Here is a 20,994-nt window from a genome sequence, read left to right as displayed (position 1 = left end):
AAAAAATCGAAAGAATATTATTTGTGACCGGTAAAAAAATGTGAAATTCAGATTTCAGCGTCAGAAAATAACATTTTATTGAAAGATAATCATGCCCATTTGTTTATATTGCTTCAATTTCCTCATTATAACATTAGGCTCCTCATGAAGCCATTTTGAGAACTAAAGTAAATAAAACCTGTTGATGCCACTATAACAGAGTTCAGTATTTGCCACAGAGAGAGCAAAGCTGAAAATATTTACTCTCTGGCTCTTTAACAACAATTTTGCTGGTCCCTGGTTTAAAGATTTCTGTCCCAAGAAGGCAAAAATGGAAAGCAAAGGGGAGTTTGGGACTTCTTGGGATAGAAGATGTAATCTAGGCTGGTATTTCTAAAGTAGATAATATTTGCTTCTGGGGCAAATCTGGGTTGCAGACTGTTTCATTTTACGGTTTTATCTGTGTGTGTTTGTTTTACCTGCAATACTCTTTTGCGTATTTTATTTTTAAAAATTAAGTAAGCTTCTGCATTTTATTTTATTTTATTTTAATTTTATTTTATTTTGAGATGGAGTCTTGCTCTGTCACCCAGGCTGGAGTGCAGTGGCAAGATCTCGGCTCACTGCAACCTCCACCTCTGGGGTTCAAGTGATTCTCCTGCCTCAGCCTCCTGAGTAGCTGGGATTACAGGCATGTGCCACCATGCCTGGCTAATTTTTGTATTTTTAGTAGAGAGGGGGTTTCACCATGTTGGCCAGGCTGGTCTTGAACTCCTGACCTCAGGTGATCCGCCTGCCGCAGCCTCCCAAAGCGCTGGGATGACAGGCATGAGCCACCGCACCTGGCCTAGGCTGCTGCAATTTAAAATTCTGAATATTTCACATTAAAAACTGATTCGCAGTTTCTCTTCAAAAATAGGGACCTCTGTCTTACATTTCCATGCGGGAGTAATGAATCTCTGGATGACGTAGCTGACATCAGCAGCCCTCTTTAGACTGGGTGTAAACTCTCCAGTGGGCCAAAGTCCCCACCTGGCTCTATATTCTTGCCTGGCCCTGTAGATATTTGAGTTTGCAACCCCTGAACCAAAATGTATTTAGTAAGAGCCCAGTCTTTGGTGTCCCACGTAGGGATGAATCCTGACTCAGCCACTTACTAGCTGTGGTACCTATGGCAAATTACCTCTCCAAATCTCAGTTCCCTCTTCTACAGAATGAAGATAACAATAGTAACTTCATGGAGTTGCCATGAGAATTAGTTGAGGCAGTAATAGCACTTATTACACCAGTTGCTGTTCTCAGCACTTTACACATAAATCTTTTAATTAGGCAATGACATAAAGCACTTAGTACAGTTCCTGGAGTATGGTAGGAACTCAGTATATTACAGCTATTATTACCGTTGGTTTTGGTAGGTATTTTAGGATCACAAGAGACACACTGGCGCCACGGTGAGATTTTAAGAAGCAATATAGAAGGAAAAGGAATCAAGCACTTTCCCCAAGGAAGACTCCACACTGAAAATGAATCTGTTGGCACCCCATGTCATACATGCATCACAAAGTGAGCTCGGACAGTCATGTAAGTAGCATATTGCTGGCTCCCAGAAATAACCACTATTTAGCATTTTTGTATATTTCCTTCCAGGCTTTTTTTCTCCTGTGCTTTCGCACACAAATGGCTTTACAAAACTGGGATCGTGCTGTTCTTCTCACTTGTATTTTCTTAAGAGTATCTTCCCATATCAGTAAATCTGAGAAAAGTAGAATGAGATTGGACTTGCCCACCCACTGTAGAAGATGGAAACAAGAGAGATGGTGAAAACATGCAGACTGCAAGGATGAAGTCAGGATGCAGAGAAGAGCACTGTCCTGGCACAGCTTTAAGCTCAGGCATTGGAGCAGAGAGAGGTAGAAGCTAAAGCAGGAAAAGGATCAATGGCGTTTGGTCTGGGGGACGGATCCAGTGGTTACAGGTGAGGGAGGACAGGAGCTCAGGTGAGGGAGGACAGGAGCCCAGCGAAGGGCATGTGTGAGAGCTGAGCCCTGAGAATTCATAGACCCCAGAACCCCGGGAAGAGGTTTGGAGCAAAAGACAGAGCCAAAAGAGATTTCCAGAGGTGTTGAAGTACAGTTGCAGAGACTGGCTTTTTGGTGGCCACAGCTTCAACCTGGGGATAGAAGATTGTACCAATAGGTTGTCTCTGGTTCAGACAATGGGAAAGTACTTCTTTCACATGAGGAGGGGTGCTGTCCTTAAGTGGATACTCTTTTTTTCTTTTTCTGTTCCTTTTAAGTTGACATGTAACAATCGTACATATTTATGGGATACAGAGTGATACTTTGATACATGTATATAACGAATAATGATCAAATCAAGGTAATTGGTAAAGCTACCTCTTTTAGCTTTTGGAAAAGATACACTAAATTATTTCATTTATTTATTTTGAGACGGGGTCTCGCTCTGTTGCCCAGTCTGTAGAGCAGTGTCATGCTTATGGCTCACTGAAGCCTCGACGTTTTGGGCTCAAGTGACCCTCCTACCTCAGCCTCCTATAGCTGGAACTACAGGTGTGCACCACCACACCTAGGCTAGTTTTTATATTTTTGTAGAGATGCGGGTCTTGTCATGTTGCCCAAGATGATCTTGAACTCCTGGGTTCAAGCGATCCTCCCACCTCAGCCTCCCATGTAGCTGGGACTACAGGTGTGCACCACCACAACCAGCTAATTTTTATATTTTTTGTAGAGATGGGGGTCTTGCCATGTTGCTCAGGCAGATCTTGAACTGCTGGACTCAAGCAATCTTCCCACCTAGGCCTCCAAAAGTGCTGGGATTACAGGTGTGAACCACCACACCTGGCCACACTAAGTTATTGTTAACCATATTCACCCTACAGTGCTATAGGATATTAGAACGTATTCCTCCCTTCTAGCTGTAACTTCTGACACTTTTTCTTAAAGGTCAAACTCTTGAAATTTTCCTACTGAAATCAGGACTGAGATAAGAATGCCTATCATTGCCTCGATTATTTGTTATGGTTCAACAAATTCTAGCACAAGAAGGAATAAAACAGAATTAAGAGTTACAAGCAACAGAAAAAAAATGGAATAAAATTACAATTTTTCCAGGTGATAGAATTAGTCTACTTAAGAAGCTGAAAGTAGGCTGGGTGCAGTGGCTCAAGCCTGTAATTCTAGCACTTTGGGAGGCTGAGGCGGGTGGATCACCTGAGGTCTGGAGTACGAGGCCAGCCTGGCCAGCATGGTGAAACCCCGTCTCTACTAAAAATACAAAAATTAGCTGGGCGAGGTGGCGGGCGCCTATAGTCCCCGCTACTTGGGGTGCCGAAGCAGGAGCATCTCTCTAACCTGGGAGGCGTAGATTGCAGTGAGCTGAGATGGCACCACTGCACTCAGCCTGAGTGAGACAGCGAGACTCCAGCTAAAAAAAAAAAAAGGAAGAAGCAGCTGAAGGCAATTAGCTGAAAAAACACAGCAGAATGAATGAAAGAGCGCAGTGAGGTGGTTTCTTCCACGATATTAAGCCATACAATAAAGCTGTAATAATTAAGTCATTGTGGTACTGGCATTTTCAAATCACATTTACTACGACATTTTTTCAATACAGAGAAATAATACAAAGAAAACAAGAGACAGTCCATTACCCTTTATTCAGTTAATCCCTTTTAAATTAAAAAGAATAGATGTACATAGAGAATTAAAACAGTTCGGAAGGGATTAAAAGTGCTTTCCCCACCACCAAAAATTCTCTCACCTGATAACTCAGCAGAATAATTTTTGTTAACTGTACTTGGAGTGAAATTATGTCTAAGCTGAGACCTGAAGGTTAATTAGAAGTTAATCAGAGGAAGGGAGGTGTGTTTCTCGAAGCAGAGGGAATAGCATGTGTGATGATGAGAGAGAGAACAAGAGAAAAACTCATTTGGGAACTCAAAGTAGCTCAAGGTGTTTAGAGGATTAATGGTCTGGAGGACAGATCCAGTGGGTACAGGTGAGAGGAGAGGGGTGATGGGAACTGGGGAAGGTAAGTGTGAGAACTGGGTTGTGAAGATTGGTTTTAGGTCCTAGGGATTCCTTAATGCTCAAGACAGAGATGGTCTTGATCCTCGGAACTTGCATTCTCATTGAGGAGAGAGACTATAGACAATATAACCGAGCTTTGAAAGATACAAAACACTGGGGCTGGGCATGGTGGCTCACACCTGTAATCCCAGCACTTTGGGAGGCCGAGGCAGGCAGATCACTTGAGGTCAAGACTTCGAGACCAGCCAGACCAACATGGTAAAACCCTGCCTCTACTAAAAAAAAAATATAAAAATAACCTGGGCATGATGGTGCATGCCTGTAATCCCAGCTACTCGGGAGGCTGAGGAAGGAGAATAACTTGAACCCAGAAGGCAGAGGTTGCAGTGAGCCGAGATCTTGCCACTGCACTCCAGCCTGGGTGACAGAGTGAGACTCTGTCTCAAAAAACAAACAAACAAAAACAAAAAACCAAGAAAGATACAAAACAGGATGATGTGATAGTAACTCTTCATTGGGTGGGGGCAAGTGGAGGGCAAAACTGGATAGGGTTGTTGCAGAAGGGACACTTGAGCTCAGACCTGAAAAAAGAGAAGGAGCCAGTTATATGAAGAGTCCAGGAAAGAGCTTTCCAGGTAGAAGGAAATGGAAATGCAAAGACCCTGGGGTGGGAGTGAACTTGGTGAGTTTGAGGAACGGAAGAGAGGCTAGTAGGAAAAAAGAAGGCCTATTGCGGTGGTTTCACTGGGTCCATCAGCTGCCCTTCCAGCTGTCTTTTCAGCACAGTGATCACTGGGTCCATCAGCTGCCCTTCTAGCTGTCCCTTTAGCTCTCCATGTCCCTTCAGTTGCACATGTCCGTGTGCAACTCAACCTCTGGAAAATCTAGGAGGTTGAGTTGCACATGGACATGGACCAAGGTCAGCCCCAGCTCTTTCTTAGGGTAGGGAGTAACCTTGAGACCACCAGATTTGGGGTAACTGAAATAACTGACCTGGTTCTGGGTGGCTTCCAAACATGCAGGAATGGGGAGGGACTCTAGAAATGGGATGTTTGTATTTTTAACTATTTTTTAATTTAAAAATTATTATTATTATTATTATTAAAAATGGGATCTCACTACATTGCCCAGGCAGGTCTCAAACTCTTGGGCTCAAGCTATCCTCCCACCTCTGCCTCCCTAAGAGCTGGGATTACAGACGTGAGCCACCACACCTGGCCTGTATGTTTAACTCTTAAAGCCCTTGTCGTCTATCTCTGGAGAAAGTGGTGCTTCCCAGGTACTTGAGCTGAAAAGGGGCTCAAAGTCCCTATTTTGAGTGTTTCCTTTCAGATCTCAGCAGCGTGGGCCCCAGCCTGATCCTGGGAAGTGGTCACCAGCAATCACAAAGGGGTATAAGGCTGCTTGTCTGTGGATTTTTACAAATAAGTCAGATGGTTGCAATCTGGGGGAGAAATCGGCTGCCTCTTCTTCAGCAGGTGCCTATCTGACCTCTAGAGGGATAGTGTCGTATACTGGTAGGAACCCAAGCTTTCAGTTTGAATCCTTGCCCAGCCACTAAGTTACCAGTTGTATGGCCTTGTGCAATGGACTGAATGCTCATGTCCTCTCAAAATTCCTATCTTGAAATCCTAATGCCTGCAGGGCATGGTGGCTCACACCTGTAATCCCAGCACTTTTGGAGGCCGAGGCAGGAGGATCTATTGAGCCCAGGAGCTCAAGACTAGCCTAAGCAACACGGCAAGGCCCCTCTCTACAAAAAGTTTAGAAATTAACTGGACATGGTGGCACACACCTAGAGTCCCAGATGCTCGGAAGGCCAAGGTGGGAGGATCACTTGTGTCTGGGAGATTGAGGCTGCAGTGAGCTATGATCGCACCACTACACTGCAGCTTAGGTGACAGAGGAAGACTCTATATAAAAACAAAACAAAACAAAACAAAACAAAACAACAACAACAACAAAAAAGGAAATCCTAATGCCTACAATGATGGTATTAGGAGTGGGGCCTGCTGGGACATGATTAGGTCATGAGGGTCATGAATGGGATTAGTGTCCTTATAAAAGAAACTCCAGAGAGCTCTCTTGTTCTCTTTCTGCCATGTGGAGATACAGTGAAAAGACAGCCATCTGCAACCCGGAAGAGGGCCCTCACCAGCACCCCACCAACCCGGAAGAGGGCCCTCACCAGCACCCCACCAACCCGGAAGAGGGCCCTCACCAGCATCCCACCAACCCAGAAGAGGGCCCTCACCAGCACCCCACCAATCCGGAAGAGGGCCCTCACCAGCACCCCACCAACCCGGAAGAGGGCCCTCACCAGGACCCCACCAACCCGGAAGAGGGCCCTCACCAGCACCCCACCCGGCAGGCACCCTGATCTCAGACTTCCAGCCTCCAGAATCATGAGAAACAAATTTCTGTTATTTGCAAGCCACCCATCCTACGGTACTTTGTTATAGCAGCCCAAATGGACTAAGACACCTTCTTCCCCTCAGCCTTGATCTCTTCATTTTAGTTTTTCTTTTTTTTAATTTTAATTTTATTTTTTCAAGGTAGAGATGGGGTCTTGCTATATTGCCCAGGCTGGTCTCGAATTCCTGGCCTTACACCGTCCTGCCACCTTGGCATCCCAAAGTACTAGGATTATAGGTATGAGTCGCAGTGCCTGGACTTGATCTCAGAAAATGTTAATGATTGGCTGGGCACGGTGGCTCACGCCTGTAATCCCAGCATTTTGGGAGGCCGAGGCAGGCAGATCACAAGGTCAGGAGATCGAGACCATCCTGGCTGACACAGTGAAACCCCGCCTTTACTAAAAACACAAAAACAAAATTAGCCGGGTGTAGTGGCGGGCGCCTATAGTCCCTGCTACTCGGGAGGCTGAGGCCGGAGAATGGCATGAAACTGGGAGGCAAAGCTTGCAGTGAGCTGAGATCATGCCACTACACTCCAGCCTGGGAGACAGAGCGAGACTCCGTCTCAAAAAAAATAAATAAATAAAAAATAAAAAATGCCAGTGATCTCCAGATTGCTGAGGTTTCTTTCTTTGTTTTTTTTTTGGAGACAGAGTGTCACTCTGCTGCCCAGGCTGGAGTGCAGTGGTGCCATCTCGGCTCACTGCAACCTCCGCCTCCCAGGGTCAAGCGATTCTCCTGCCTCTGCCTCCCGAGTAGCTGGGAATACAGGTGTGTGCCACCAAAATTGCAAGAGCTCAGGGCCTAGGGTTAGGCAGACTTTGGTTTTATGACTCAGTTTCCCCTTCTATAAAAGTATTTATTGGGCCAGGCACAGTGGCTCACGCCTGTAATCCCAGCATTTTGGGAGGCCGAGGCAGGCGGATTTTTTTTTATTTTTTATTTTTTGTATTTTTAGTAGAGACAAGGTTTCACCATGTTGGCTAGGCTGGTCTCCAACCCCTGGCCTCAAGTGATCCGCCTGCCTTGGCCTCTCAAAGTCTGAGATTACAGGCATGAGCCACCACCCAGCCTGTTGGGGGTTTCAAAAGAAATCATCATAGTATCCATGTTTGTTGAGATGTGCTCTGCCAGGCCTTGGGTAAAGGCTCTTTGGGTATTGCTCACAATCCCATGAAGCAGCCACTATTGTTGGTCATAGGATGGGCTGAGGAGCATGGATTTTGGAGCCAGAATGAGTGGGTTTGAATCCCAGCTCTGCAAGTTGCTTAACTTACAAGTGCCTCAGTTTCCTCCTTTGAAAGCTGAGAATAACAATAGGAATAGAAGAGTCAGTGTTCATCAAGTGCATTAGAGCAATGCTTAGCACATGGCAAGTGTTATGTATGTGGATGTCAATTCAATAAGTATGTTTATTTTATTTTATGTATGTATGTATGTGTGTATGTATTTATTTGAGACGGAGTCTTGCTCTGTTATCCAGGATGGAGTGCAATGACGCGATCTTGGCTCACTGCAACTTTTGCCTCCTAGGTTCAAGCGATTCTCATGCCTCAGCCTCCTGAGTAGCTGAGATTACAGGTGCCCACCACCACGCCCGGCTAAGTTTTGTATTTTTAGTACAGACAGCATTTCACCATGTTGGTCAGGCTGGTCTTGAACTCCTGACCTCAGGTGATCTGCCTGCCTCAGCCTCCCAAAGCACTGGGATTACAGGTGTGAGCCACTGTGCCTGGCCCAATAAATACTTTTATAGAAGGGGAAGCTGAGTCATAAAACCAAGGTCTGTCTAACCCTAGACCCTGAGCTCTTGCAAAATCCTCTAAATAGCACTAACATAGTGCCAAGCACTGGAAAGAGGGTTAACAGGGGGCAGTTATTAATATCATTATCTCTATTTTGGGCATGGGGGTGAGAGGAAACCAATGGAAAATTGGAGGGTATGGCCTTCTTCATCCTGCCCTCACCCAGACATGGGTACACATGTGCAGACCTGTGCATGCATGTGTATTCCCACAGAGCGCTAACCCAGGCAAGGAGCCCCAGGAACCATCACTCTTGGGAGGGAATAGAGCTAGACCAACCTGCTATGCCAATTTTGGCCAAAGGCCAGACAGAGATTTCTGGGTCATTCAAAGACAGCTCTGAATTTAGTGGATCTGACTTCAAGTCAAGAAATACTGGATCCAGAGCGGAGAGGCCTGGGGAAGTGAGACTATCATCCAAGGCCCAATCTTTCCGAGTCTGCAGTCCTGAAGGGAGATCCTAAATGGGGAGTGGAGACAGGTTGCCCCAGGATGTCCCCACTCCAGTGGAAGGAGAGGATATCAGTAGAGCCTCTCGATGGTCTTCTCACATCCATCTCCTCTGCACAGCCCACACGGAGGGTCTTGGGGCAGATTTTGGTGGCTGTGAATCCACGAATCTAACAGAGAGACATCACTTCAGAGTAGGCTCTGGACAGTCATGATGTGCTCAGAGTGAGGGCTGGCACTCCTCACCAGCCCACCTAGCCCAGGGACAGTGCCTGGAACCTGCTCCAACCCATAAACAGGGCCAATTCTGTAGCCAGAGCTTGACATCCATCTCAGCATGAGTCCAGCCAGTGCAACCACATTCCAGGCCCCCAAAAGTCCAGCTTAGAGCTCAAAACAGAGGGCAGCAGGAACCTAGGGTCCAGCATTGTAGGTCTTTTGCTAGAACTCTTTTGTGAAGATTTTTGCTTTATGATATCAGGAAGGAAGAGCAAATATCATGTGTGTTTGTGCTTCCTGAGTACTTGGGTTAAGCCCTTGATTAAGAATGTTTGGGCCCCTGTTGTTACAGCAGATCTTTATTATCTGAGAATAAGGATGCCTTACAACAGTGATTCTCAACATCGGTTCACATTGGAATTACTTTGGGAAGGGAGGCTTGAAAAACACTGAGGCTGGGGTTTTACTCCCAGGGATTCTTACTTTATCTGGGCATCTGAATTCCTCTCTTCTCCTCTCCTCTCCTCTCCTCTCCCCTCCCCTTCTTTTCTTTTTGAGAGATAGGGTCTTGCTCTGTCACCAGACTGGAGTGCAGTGGCACAATCATAGCTCACTGCAGCCTCGAACTACTGGGCTCAAGCAATCCTCCTGCCTTAGCCTCCTGAGTAGCTAGGATTACAGGTGCATGCCACCATACCTGGCTAATTTTTAATTTTTTTTTTTTTGTAGAGATAGGGTCTTGCTATGTTGCCCAGGCTATGGATTTTTCAAAGCTCCTTGGGTGATTAACTGTGCAGCTAAGGTCAAAGACCACAGCCTTCAGGTGAGTCCACTCAAAAATAGGGACTAAAGCCTCTTTCTAGATGAGAATTGGCACTGTCGATCATGGTGTCTGAAAATTGTAAGTAGCTAGATTGAAACACGGGTTATGCTTCCATAACAGTATATGTATTACAGTGGTAACAATGAAACCTGTAACATTTTGAAATTTTTTTTAAGAGAATAAAATAAAAGAAAAAAAACCCAGGGCCTCCTATTCATAGTAAACAATCAAGTCCCAAAACATGCTTCCAACTTTATCTGAAAATGAAATTATAATTCAGGAAAACATGCTGATTTTTTTCTGATCTTCTTTAACTATGTACTAGGGTGAACAAAAAAAGTAAGCTTTTTTGATTTCGGAGTGGCAGGGGTGGGGCATGCATAATTTTTCTGATAAAATCGCATGGTAGTCCAGTATGAAATCTTTCCCTTCCCTGACAAGATCATAAAGTTTGACTTTCACAGCAGGATCATAAAATGGGTCATTTTTGCAAGAAATATTTGAGCATGTCATCAGTTTTCCTAAGGGCTCCTGTTAATTCTTTGATATTCAAATCATTGGATGTGTCTATCACATCATCGTTCTTGTCAATTTTCTCTTCTTCCATTGTTAGCTTGTGTCCCTCCAGCAGGCTCTTGTCTACCCGTGGTTAACACATCACGTTTTGCCTCCTATTTTTGTTGTATTGTCACGTGTTGACAAGAGCTGGCAATCAGAAACAGGCTGTCAGACAAAAACCGCGAATTGCAGAGTGTTAAATGGGGCAGGGGTGTGGAGTGGAATAGGGAGGGGGTGCCTGTGTAGGGAATGATTTTATAACTGGTCCGGTCATGAATGCACATATTCATATTAAGACAGATTTTACTTGCCTGTCCGTACAAACTTGTGCACAGGGATTTGGATAATGAATTCATAGTAACAAGGACGCTGAGCTGAGCTTGGACCCTGATCAAGATGAAGCACTTAGGGTATAGCAATTACAAATTACCTCTTCTAATAAGAGAACAACGAGTCAGTTTCTGAGAAATAAACATTTTATTCTGGTGTACAGAACTGTGGTTGATGCACATCCTGATTTATTCTTTTCTCATTTTTTTTTTTTGAGACAGGGTCTTGCTCTGTTGCCCAGGCTGAAGGGCAGTGGCACAATCATGGCTCACTGCGGCTCCGATCTCCCAGGCTCAGGTGATCCTCCCACTGCAGCCTACCAAGTAGCTGGAACTGCAGGTGCATGTCATCACCCTTGGCTAATCTTTTTATTTTATTTTTGTAGAGATGGGGCCTCACTATGTTGTCCAGTTGGTCTCAAACTTGTGACCTCAATTGATCTGCCACCTTAGCCTCCCAAAATGCTGCAATTATACGCATGAGCCATCGCACCTGGTCCCTGATTCATTCTTTTGTTCAATAGATACCTGGAGAGGCACCTAGGTTGCTTGTGTTAAGCACTGTTTCCAGCACTTGAAATTTATCAGTGAACAAAATAGACCAGGCTGTTATATTCTAGTGGAGAGACATCTAGCTTAAACAAAGAAATAAATGAAACAAATGCGTCACTAAAAAGGAAAAGATAATTTCAGTGGTAAGTTCCATGAAAATAATAAACCCTGGAGAGAATGTGATTGGGGTGGGGGAGGACAGTCGTGAGATTGGGTGGACAGAAAAGGCCTATCTGATCAGTCAACCTGAGTGACAAGAGGAAGCCACCTATGGGAAGACTTGAGGGAAGAGCCTTCCAGGCAGAGGAAACTGCAAGTGTCAAGGCCTTGGGGAAGGATGGCACTTTAGCGTGTTTCTAGAACAAAGACAAGCTCAGGGCAACTGGAGCAGAGTGAGTGAGGGGAAAGTGGGATAAGATCAGGCCCATGAAGGAGCAGGCACATATCACCGAGCTTCTTACAGGCCAGGGTCCAGAACTGAAAAGGAGCATGTATGGTCCAGGCTTTGGAGGGTTTTCAGCACATGAGAAACACAATCTGATTTATAGTGTGAGAAATCTCTTTGCATGCTAGGAACTTGTGGAGGAGCAAGAATGAAAGTGCATCTTAGAGGAATCATTGAAAGTGACCTTGGGCCTTTTGGAGAAGCCACTGGTGATGGGGGTGGAACAGTAGTCAAGCCAGAGTCCACAGAGGTATGCCTTGTCGAGAGAGGGTACTACCTTAAAACAGAGTATGGGGAATTTAATGAGGAATGACTGTCCGTGCTACCTGTCCGTTTCTGTGCATGATGAATAGGCTTGCCTCATTTCTAAAGAGCCTGGTTTTGAGCTCTTTGCTTGATCGGCCCATTGAATGGGTTTGGGAGGTTTAGAGTGAACTGTTTTCCTTGGTCCTTCATTGTTTGGTTATTGAGGGTTTTGATTCTGGTTAGTCCTGGAGCTCAGAGCCAAGAGCCCAGCCTTTCCTAGCCTAGACCATAGGGCATGTTCACCAACACAGTACCTTGAAACTTTGTAGGCACTGCTGTAGGAGTCACCAATTCGGTAGAATAGTCATGTGTCTGGGGTACCAGCAAAGCATGGGTACAGAGAGAGAGAGAGACAGAGAGAATGACAACTATAAATTATTTGATATTTGACATGTACAAAAAGCATTGAAATGCAACAGAAAAAAACCAGATGTGTGTTGATCTTCCTTACTTAACAGCTTAGTATTACTAACACTGGAGATCTATGAGGGTAGGGTGGTCACCCTGATCATTTCATTGCTTAGAGTGTCTGAAAGTCTTCTTAACCCTACCTTGGCAGGCATTAAAAAGCATGCAGAACTCATCCTGTTTCCAGACCACAGAGGCTTCTGGGGCTTCTGGGGAGAAGGGTTGAAGAGAACAAGGGTCATAGCTGTGGCTCCTGGGTCTTAGCTGCTTTTTAACTGGAGACATCTCTCTTTCAGAGGTGCCTGGAAAAATTGGGTCCACCTGCATGAGAATCACCTGGGATCTCCTTAAAACAAACAAACAAACAAGTGCATTCCTGGGCACCTACACAATGCCTTGAATTAGAGGCTTTGAGAACCTGTGTTTTTGAACATGTTTCTCCAAGATTCTGATGCATAGCAGAGGCTGAGAGCAGTGCTGCGACCTCGGGAGGTGCTCCAGCCTCTGTCATCAGATGGACACACCATACTGTCATCACATCACAAAAAACTTGCCCTCAGGAAGTATTTGAGACCCTGCCTGGAGGATAGGCAAGATAGGTTTGGGGATGTGGAAGGTTTGTGGGGAGGGTTATTTCCCCTTAGAAGATTTGGGATTGAGGCCTTCTGAGACTGATCTGAGGTCTCCCTACAAGCAAGCATTACAGCCATGGTGAGTCCCGAGTCCTTGACTGCAGCTGCGAGTGCAGAGCTGGTCCGTACCTTGGACTTGGGCTTCACTTTCATGGGCCAACAGAGTTTGACATGGTTCCCTAATGCAGCTATGCACATGGTCACTGGGATGCTCCAGAGGACGTGACGGATGCTCATTGTGCGGCATTTAACTTATGCCTTATTACCAGACACTACCGGTTGTTTTCTTTTCATTCTTTTTTTTTTTTTTTTTTTTTGAGACAGAGTCTCACTCTGTTGCCCAGGCTGGAGTGCAGTAGCTCAATCTCAGCTCACTGCAACCTCCATCCTCTGTGGTTCAAGAGATTCTCATGCCTCAGCCTCCCAAGTAGCTGGAATTACAGGTGCATGCCATCATGCCCAGCTAATTTTTGTATTTTTTTAGTAGAGACAGGTTTCACCATGTTGGCCAGGCTGGTCTCAAACTCCTGACCTCAAGTAATCCACCTGCCTTGGCCTCCCAAAGTGTTGGGATTACAAGTGTGAGCCACCGTGGCCCAGCCACTACCAGTTGTTTTCTAATCCTGTAAGCAGCATGTAAATAGCACAATGACAATATAATGTGTAGAGGTTCAGAGTTTAAAATATTATTTTTGACCCTAATTTGACACTTTCTTCATTAAAAAAGGTAATGCAGAAAGAGTTAAAGAAAAAAGAAAAGAGTGACGTCTCAACTCCTGAGAGACCTGGGCTTAGATTTCTGTTCCCTGCAAACTACATAAACATGTGCAGAATCAAACCTGCAAAACTGGAGCCTATGTTTAACTGTCTGTATAAAGAGCCACACTTTTTGACATTTTGTGAAATGTTAGCATTCTGACTATGCTAAGCTGAGAAGGAGAAGAGAGCCTCCTGGATCTGTCTTCAGCTACCCCGGACTGCTCATTTCAACCTTCACTGGTCAGCTCTGCCCAGCGCTAACAGATTTGCTCCCAAGCAAATCCATCCCGGGCCTTGACATTTATCCGGGGCGTCTTTTACTCTCTTCTATTCATTAAGCATGGGCGGTTGCCACGGCAACCATTAACTGCACCTGACATCCAGGAATAGTTCTGGCGTTTTGAGCAAACACCACACTGGGATTTAGTTCTGCAAGGTAAAGACCTGGATGCCTCCCTCCAACTTGCATGGACATCCTGGTGGTTCCCCCACCCCTGCTTGAATCTGAGCTGCCCCCAGGCCTCTTGGCTGAAGAAGGGAAAGAGGGCGGTGTCTCCTCCCCCAGATCCCCATTCTCCCTGCCAACTCAGCCCTTAGGATCTTTGCTAGTTGCCATATGATGGGGGTGTGGCGGGGGCTGTCTCTGAGTGGGGTGAGGCTACGAAAGGGTGTATGTGTGTATGTGATGAAGTCGGGGTGAGAGTGGGGGGCATCCCAGGTTATCAGAGGTGGATGCAGACGCATTTTGAAAGAGCAAGGAATGTAAATGGGCACATGATGCCCGCCTGTGGATGTGACTCTCTGTGGGCGCACTGGTGAGTACACGTCTTATGGCTGCCAGCCCTTTGCAGCTGATGCTCTTTCTGCCTGGACCACTTTCTCCCAGCCCTTCACGGGGCCGTCAGGTCCTCACATCACTTGAACATCTCCAGTCACTTTCTTTGCTAAGCTTACGATGATCCGTGAGTATGCTAAATATCTTGTTTATATTTATTGCCTAGTTTATTTTCTGTCTTCTTATTTCCTAGACTATAAGCACCACTGAATCCCAAATATCCTGCACCCAATCTGATACACAGTAGGTGCTTTATAACTGTGCCCTGAACATCAGACTGTCCTTTGTATATGTCTGCAGGTATCTTGGGCAACTTCTTGTTGGATGGTGACAAAAGTCTTTAACCTGGCCTACGAGATCCTGTGTGATGTGGCCCCAGCCCCTCTCCAAATCTTTCTCACCAAATTCCTGCCGCACAGGCTTTGTTTTATCTTTCCTGCCTCAGGGCCTTTGCACGAGCACTCTCAGCCTCAATTATTTCTCCCTCTCCATCCTGCATTTGAGTAATTTCTATCTGGGCTTCAGATCTTACCAAAAATATGTCCCCAGGCTGATGCCATCCAATAATCTGCCCTCACAGCACCACACCCTGTGCTTCTCTTTCAGGCACATATTACAAAGGATTAATTATGAGTTTAATGATGTGTCTGTTTATTCCTGTCTATTGTAAATCCCGAGAGCATCTCTGTCTTGCTCACCGCTGTCTTCCCAGGACCTGGCACATAGTAGGTTGTTAAATAAACAAGTGGACAAATGAATGTATGGGATGAGTACTGCGTATTTCCTTCACGTCTGAATTGTTTTTACTTTGTTTATTTTCTGAGACAAGGTCTTTCTGTGACACTCAGGAGTGCAGTGGCATGATCATAGCTCACTGCAGCCTCAAACTCCGGGGCTCAAGTGATTTTCCTGCCTCAGCCTCCCATGTAGCTGGGACTACAGGTGCTCACCACTATGCTCCATTACTGTTTTCATTTTTTTGTAGAGATGTGGTCTCACTATGTTGCCCAGGCTGGCCTTGAACTCTTGGCCTCAAGCGATCCTCCTGTCTCAGCCCCCCAAAGCATTGGGATTACAGGCATGAGCCACTGCACCCGGCCTGTTCTTTTTTTTTTTTTTTTTGAGACAGGTTCTCACTCTGTCACTGAGGCTGGAGTGCAGCGGTACAATCATAGCTCACTGCATCCTTTAACCCCTGAGCTCAAACGATCCCCCCCAACCTCAGCCCCCCCATATATATATATATATATATATATACACTAGGAATATATATATATATACTACGAATACATATATATATTCGTAGAAACAAGTTCTTCTTATTTTGCCCAGGCTGCTTTCAAACTCATGGTGAGGAGTTCGAAGTGAGGGCTCAAGTGATCCTCTCACTTTGGCCTCCCAAAGTGCTGGGATTACAGGCATCAGTCACAGCACCCAGCCTGGATGAACTGTCCTTTAAGCTTTGTTTATTGGCATCTCTTCACTGCCTGAGAGTCTCCTTTTATTGCAGAGCCTTTCTGAGCCCGAGTCTTCTTTTCCTCTTCCTTCTCTCATTGCTATGGCTTTTTTTTTTTTTTGGTTTGGAGCCCCTGCCTTGGCCACTCCTTAGAGACTTAGGACTTCACCTCTCTGCATGAGGAGGATGCCGGGCTACCATCACATTTACCGCCACCTCCTTCATCCCCGTCACCTGCTGCCATTAGCAGGGAGAGGCCAGCCTCTGTTTCTGGCCTGAGCCTCGAGCCTGGAGCCTCCAGTTAGGCGTCATTAGCTAGACTGGTTCAGGATCAGGTGGCAGGAGACAGAGATCATGGCATGTTTCTCTGGTCAAGGGGCTGAGGTTACTGGTCTGTACCAGGCATCTGGAGGAAACATCTGTTCTAGCTGCCAGAGGAGCTTCCATTCTCCCTTCCACTGGTAAGGCTACCTTCATTCCACGGTAGGGAATGCCTTCTCTCCCACTTCAGCCTGTGCAGAGAGTGAGGTGAGCATAGGGTGACTCCATTGTCAGTCTCAGAAGTGCGCATGTGATTCAGTCCTGGCCAATCAGAATTCTAAATTCTCCTGGCTACAGTGGTTGGCTAAGAGGGTGAGCACATGACCCAGATCTGGCCAATAAACATGTCTCACCAGCTTGATTGGAGTGATTGGTTCAGGGTAGGGCAAGTGACCAAGTTTGTCCAGTGAAGATAGTCTTGGAACCTTGGTTAGAAATGTTGAGAAAGAAAAATGTTGACCGGGTGCGGTGGCTCACACCTGTAATCCCAGCACTTTGGGAGGCCGAGGCGGGCAGATCACCTGAGGTCGGGAATTCGAGACCAGCCTGGCCAACGTGGAGAAACCCTGTCTCTACTAAAAATACAAAATGAGCCGGGCCTACTGGCGCATGCCTGTAATCCCAGCTACTCGGGAGGCTGAGGCAGGAGAATTGCTTGAACCTAGGAGGCGGAGGTTGCAGTGAGCAGAGGTTGTGCCATTGCACACTAGCCTGGGCAACAAGAGCGAAACTCCATCTCAAAAAAAAAAAGAAAAATGTTATTTTCCGTTGAGTGGCTAAGCTAGTGGGCTGGGGCTACAGTTGCCAAGCCCCCAACCCCTCCACGTTGGAGACAGCAAGCTTGAGGGTGAAATCAAGGCAGAGATTTCAGAATAGAGCTGAGAGGTGTTGATGATCTGAATCTTGCTAATATCATTTGAGCCCCTGGCTCCAGCCGTGCTTGAAACAGGTAAACCTTCGATATTTCAGTTCCATCAGCCAATAGCTTATGTGGCTGCTTACATTATTTGAAATGGATTTCTGTACTTTGCGACTGAGAGTCCTCACGAACTGAGAGTCCTCACCTGTTTGGAACAGCAGCACCTACCATTTATTAAGCTCTAACCATGTAATAGTCTCCCAGTCCCAGCTTTGCCTCCATGCCTGCTCTGCAAACCTGAGCAATTCACATTACCATTTCTGATCTTGGTTTCCACAGTTGTGAAAAGAAGCTCATAAACTCTACTTTTCCTACCTGTCGGGCTTGTTGTGAGCATCAAAGTGATGGGTATGAGGCGGCTCATAAACTGTGACTCACCAGCCCGTGCTGCATAACAGTACTGAGCACCTTCTCCCAGGGGCAGAGCTCGCTGGGGTTGGCGGGGCTTGCGCTCAGCAATGCATTCCAGCTGATGTACGCAATCCCTGGGGTCTGGCTCCTAGGACTTGGGAAAGGGAGCTCCCAGGGTCCTGAGTGTTCCTGATCTCAGGAGTGTGGGAGAATAGAGTGGGCTAAAGATTGGTGGTGGGTGACTCTGCTGAATGTTAACTGACGTCCCCCTAACCCTTATTCCCATGTACCTGATGATGTTTCTTTTGTCCCAGGGAATGAGAACATCTCAGCAGATGCTGTCATGGATCAATGATCCAGACCACATATACCCACCTCTGCTGTCCCCCAGAATTTAGACACCCCTCAAGGGAAGGAATTGGCTGAGATTAAAGAATTGGCTGATATGAAATTCCTGCCCTCTTCCCCAAGTAGACACAGAACTCATAACATAAATTCATTCATTCATTTCACTCAATAAATAGCTGCCCTGTGCCTGGCATCCCTGCAGGCACTGTGGCTCCGGGGTCATGACATACAGCACTCTTGGTTCTTTCAAGGGGATGGGGAGGACAATGGAACAAATGACTTCCAACAGCAATCAGAGCTAAAAAGACCCCCAAGATAAGGGGCTCGGAGTGACCGAGGGTGATGAGGCAGGGAGGAGGTCTTTGAGGGGGCTGTGTGGCCTGAGAGCTGAAAGGGGAAAGAAGCAGCCTCCTTGCAAATCAGGACAAGCAGTGCAGGCAGAGGGAAGAGGAAGAGCCAGCCCTATAGTAGCATGAGCTGGTGTGTGGAGGAACAGAAGAGACCCAGTAGGGAACAGCAGAGTAGAGGGAGAAGGAGGGAAAAGCTGAGAGAAGGCTGAGACCACAGGAGGGAGAGCACATGGGCCACTGAGGAGCATTTATTTCAAGGGCAATGGGGGTTTCAGGGATTAAGCAGGAGAGTGATATGATAGGGTATGCATTTTGTAAATGGTCCCTCAGGCTGCCAGATGGAGAATGATCTGGGGTGGGGGCAATGGTGATTTGAGCTAAACTGGCAGCTGGGGAAGTGGGAGAAGCTGTTGCCTTTGGCTACGATGATATTTTTGAAGGCAGAGCCAATGAGACTTGGTGTGTTGGGTATGGGGAGTGGGGGAAACAGGCACCAGTGATGTCTATGCTTTTTGCCTGTGTATGGCTGGGGTAAGTAGTGGTACTAGGAAATGAGGTGGAAAAACTAGGCAAGAGGCAGGTTTAGCAAGGAAATTAAGAAACTAAGTTCACTTGCAGAAAAATAGTTATATTCACACACACCTGGGTTTGTGGGCTGAATTCTGTATCCACTAGAAATATAAGCAAGGGTTCAAATCCCAGATCCACCATTTGCTGTGTGACATTGGGACCTTTGCCTTTATTGAACTTCAGCTTTTTATACACAGGGATGGCAGTGTCTTTCTAACAGGCTTTATTGTTGTCCGGCTCTTTGAGAATTCAATAAAAAATGTATATAAGAAATCTAGTGGCTGGGTATGTTGTCTCACGCCTGTAATCCCAACACTTTAGGAGGCCAAGGCAGGCAGATCAGGAGTTCCTGAGGTCAGGAATTCGAGACCAGCCTGGCCAACTTGGTGAAACCCCGCCTCTACTAAAAATAAACAAATTAGCCCGGTGTGGTGGTGTAATCCCAGCTCATCGGGAGACTGAGGCAGAAGAATCGCTTGAACCTGGGAGGTGGAGGTTGCAGTGAGCCGAGATCACACCACTGCCCTCCATCCTGGGCCACAGTGAGACTCTGCCTCAAAAAAAAAGGACATCTGGTAAGGTGCTGGACACATTCTGAGTGCTAAGTAAGTTTTATTCTTCTTCCCTCTGCCCTTCCAGGCAAAGGTAATGACTCCTTTTGTCTATTATATTTATTAGTATCAAGCTGTGGGAATGATGATCTTGACTTACTGAGAGTTGCTATGATCCAAGTTGCTGTGATCCAACCTCAGTATCAACTGCTTTATACAAACATGAAGTCAAACCGACCTGGGATTGCATCCTGGTACTACCCTATAGTAACTGCATCCTTGAGCTAGTTATTCTACCGCTCTGAGCTTCAGTTTCCTTTGTTTAAAATAGGTGTAATGCTGCTATCCTCAAAAGACTGCTATGAGTATTAAAAGGCCATTGTAAAAATCAAAAAGCTTGGGAACATCTTAGATAATCTTTATTAGGGGAAGGATTAGATTCACTAAGATACATCCATACTAGGGTCTAGTATAGGCAGAAATCATAAAGAATGAGGAAGCTCTGACCATCTGATGACCCAGAAAGATGTCCATATGGAAGGCCTCATCTCTCTCTCTCTTTCTCTCTCTCTCTTTTTTTTTTTTTTGAGTCCTGCTCTGTGGCCCAGGCTGAATGTAGTGGCTCAATTATGGCTCACTGCAGCCTCAACCCTCCAGGCTCAAGTGATCATCCCAGCTCAGCTTCCTGAGTAGCTGGGACTACAGGCATTTGCCAGTATGCACAGCTAGTTTAAAAAGTTTTTTGTAGAGACAGGCTCTTGCCATGTTACCCAGGCTGGTCTCATATTCCTGAGCACAAGTAATCCGCCCACCTCAACCTCCCAAAGTGCTAGGATTACAGGTGTGAGCCACCACACCTGGCCTTCATCTCATTTTTGTAAGGCGAAAAATATATGTGAGTGGATTGCAAGGCTGGTTATGTGAATGGTGGCCCTGGGAGTTGAGCAGTGCACCACCTGAGCAACTGTATAGAGGTATTTTGTGGCTTGATGGCAAAATAGGTAGATATTGATTTAGATTATAGACATAATCACAGATAAAGACATGAATATAGATATGTCTCAATATGCACACGGAATGACTGAGAAAGTTACTTTAAGGAACCTCTGTGGGTTGGGGAGGGGGTAGCATTTGAGAAGCAGAAGGGGAAAAAATTTTGCTTCTTACACTCTCCTCTTAAAAGTGCTTTAGGAGGGAGTTTTACTTTTTTTTTCTTTTTGGCTCCATTTTCTTATATTTTTCAAATGTAAAAGTCTTCTAAAAACAGAGCTAATGCATAAGAAAATGTTTAGCTAAGCACTGCCTGGCACGAGATTTGTATGTTCAATAAAAATGGCAACTAAAGAGAAAAAAGAGTGTGTTTAGTGGGGAGGGGGCAGAGGAGAAGACTAAGAGAAACTGTGGCTGTGAAGCATCCAGCTTCTCTTGGCAGCTTGTGGCAGGTCCCCAAGGGTGGCCAGGGTTCCTTTGAGGTGCTAATGACCTGATAGAGTCATTTACAGGCACTGGCTGGGTGGTGTTCTCCCGGGGCATCTGGAGACAGTGCTCCTTCCTCACCTAACGAA

General features: G+C 46.0%; 1 protein-coding gene and 1 non-coding gene across 3 annotated transcripts in view; one reads left to right on the top strand and one right to left on the bottom strand.

The window, feature by feature from the left end:
- CACNG3 (calcium voltage-gated channel auxiliary subunit gamma 3) overlaps window positions 1-20,994 on the bottom strand; it is a 106,555-nt gene that overhangs the window by 19,625 nt on the left and 65,936 nt on the right.
- Window positions 9,767-9,899, top strand: LOC112129474 (small nucleolar RNA SNORA1). The gene has a single exon (XR_002911874.1). It is a non-coding gene; the product is annotated as a small nucleolar RNA SNORA1 (small nucleolar RNA).

This window comes from Pongo abelii, chromosome 18, assembly GCF_028885655.2.
Source record: "Pongo abelii isolate AG06213 chromosome 18, NHGRI_mPonAbe1-v2.0_pri, whole genome shotgun sequence".
Taxonomy (NCBI): Eukaryota; Metazoa; Chordata; class Mammalia; order Primates; family Hominidae; genus Pongo; species Pongo abelii.
This window is presented reverse-complemented; position numbering and strand designations above follow the sequence as displayed.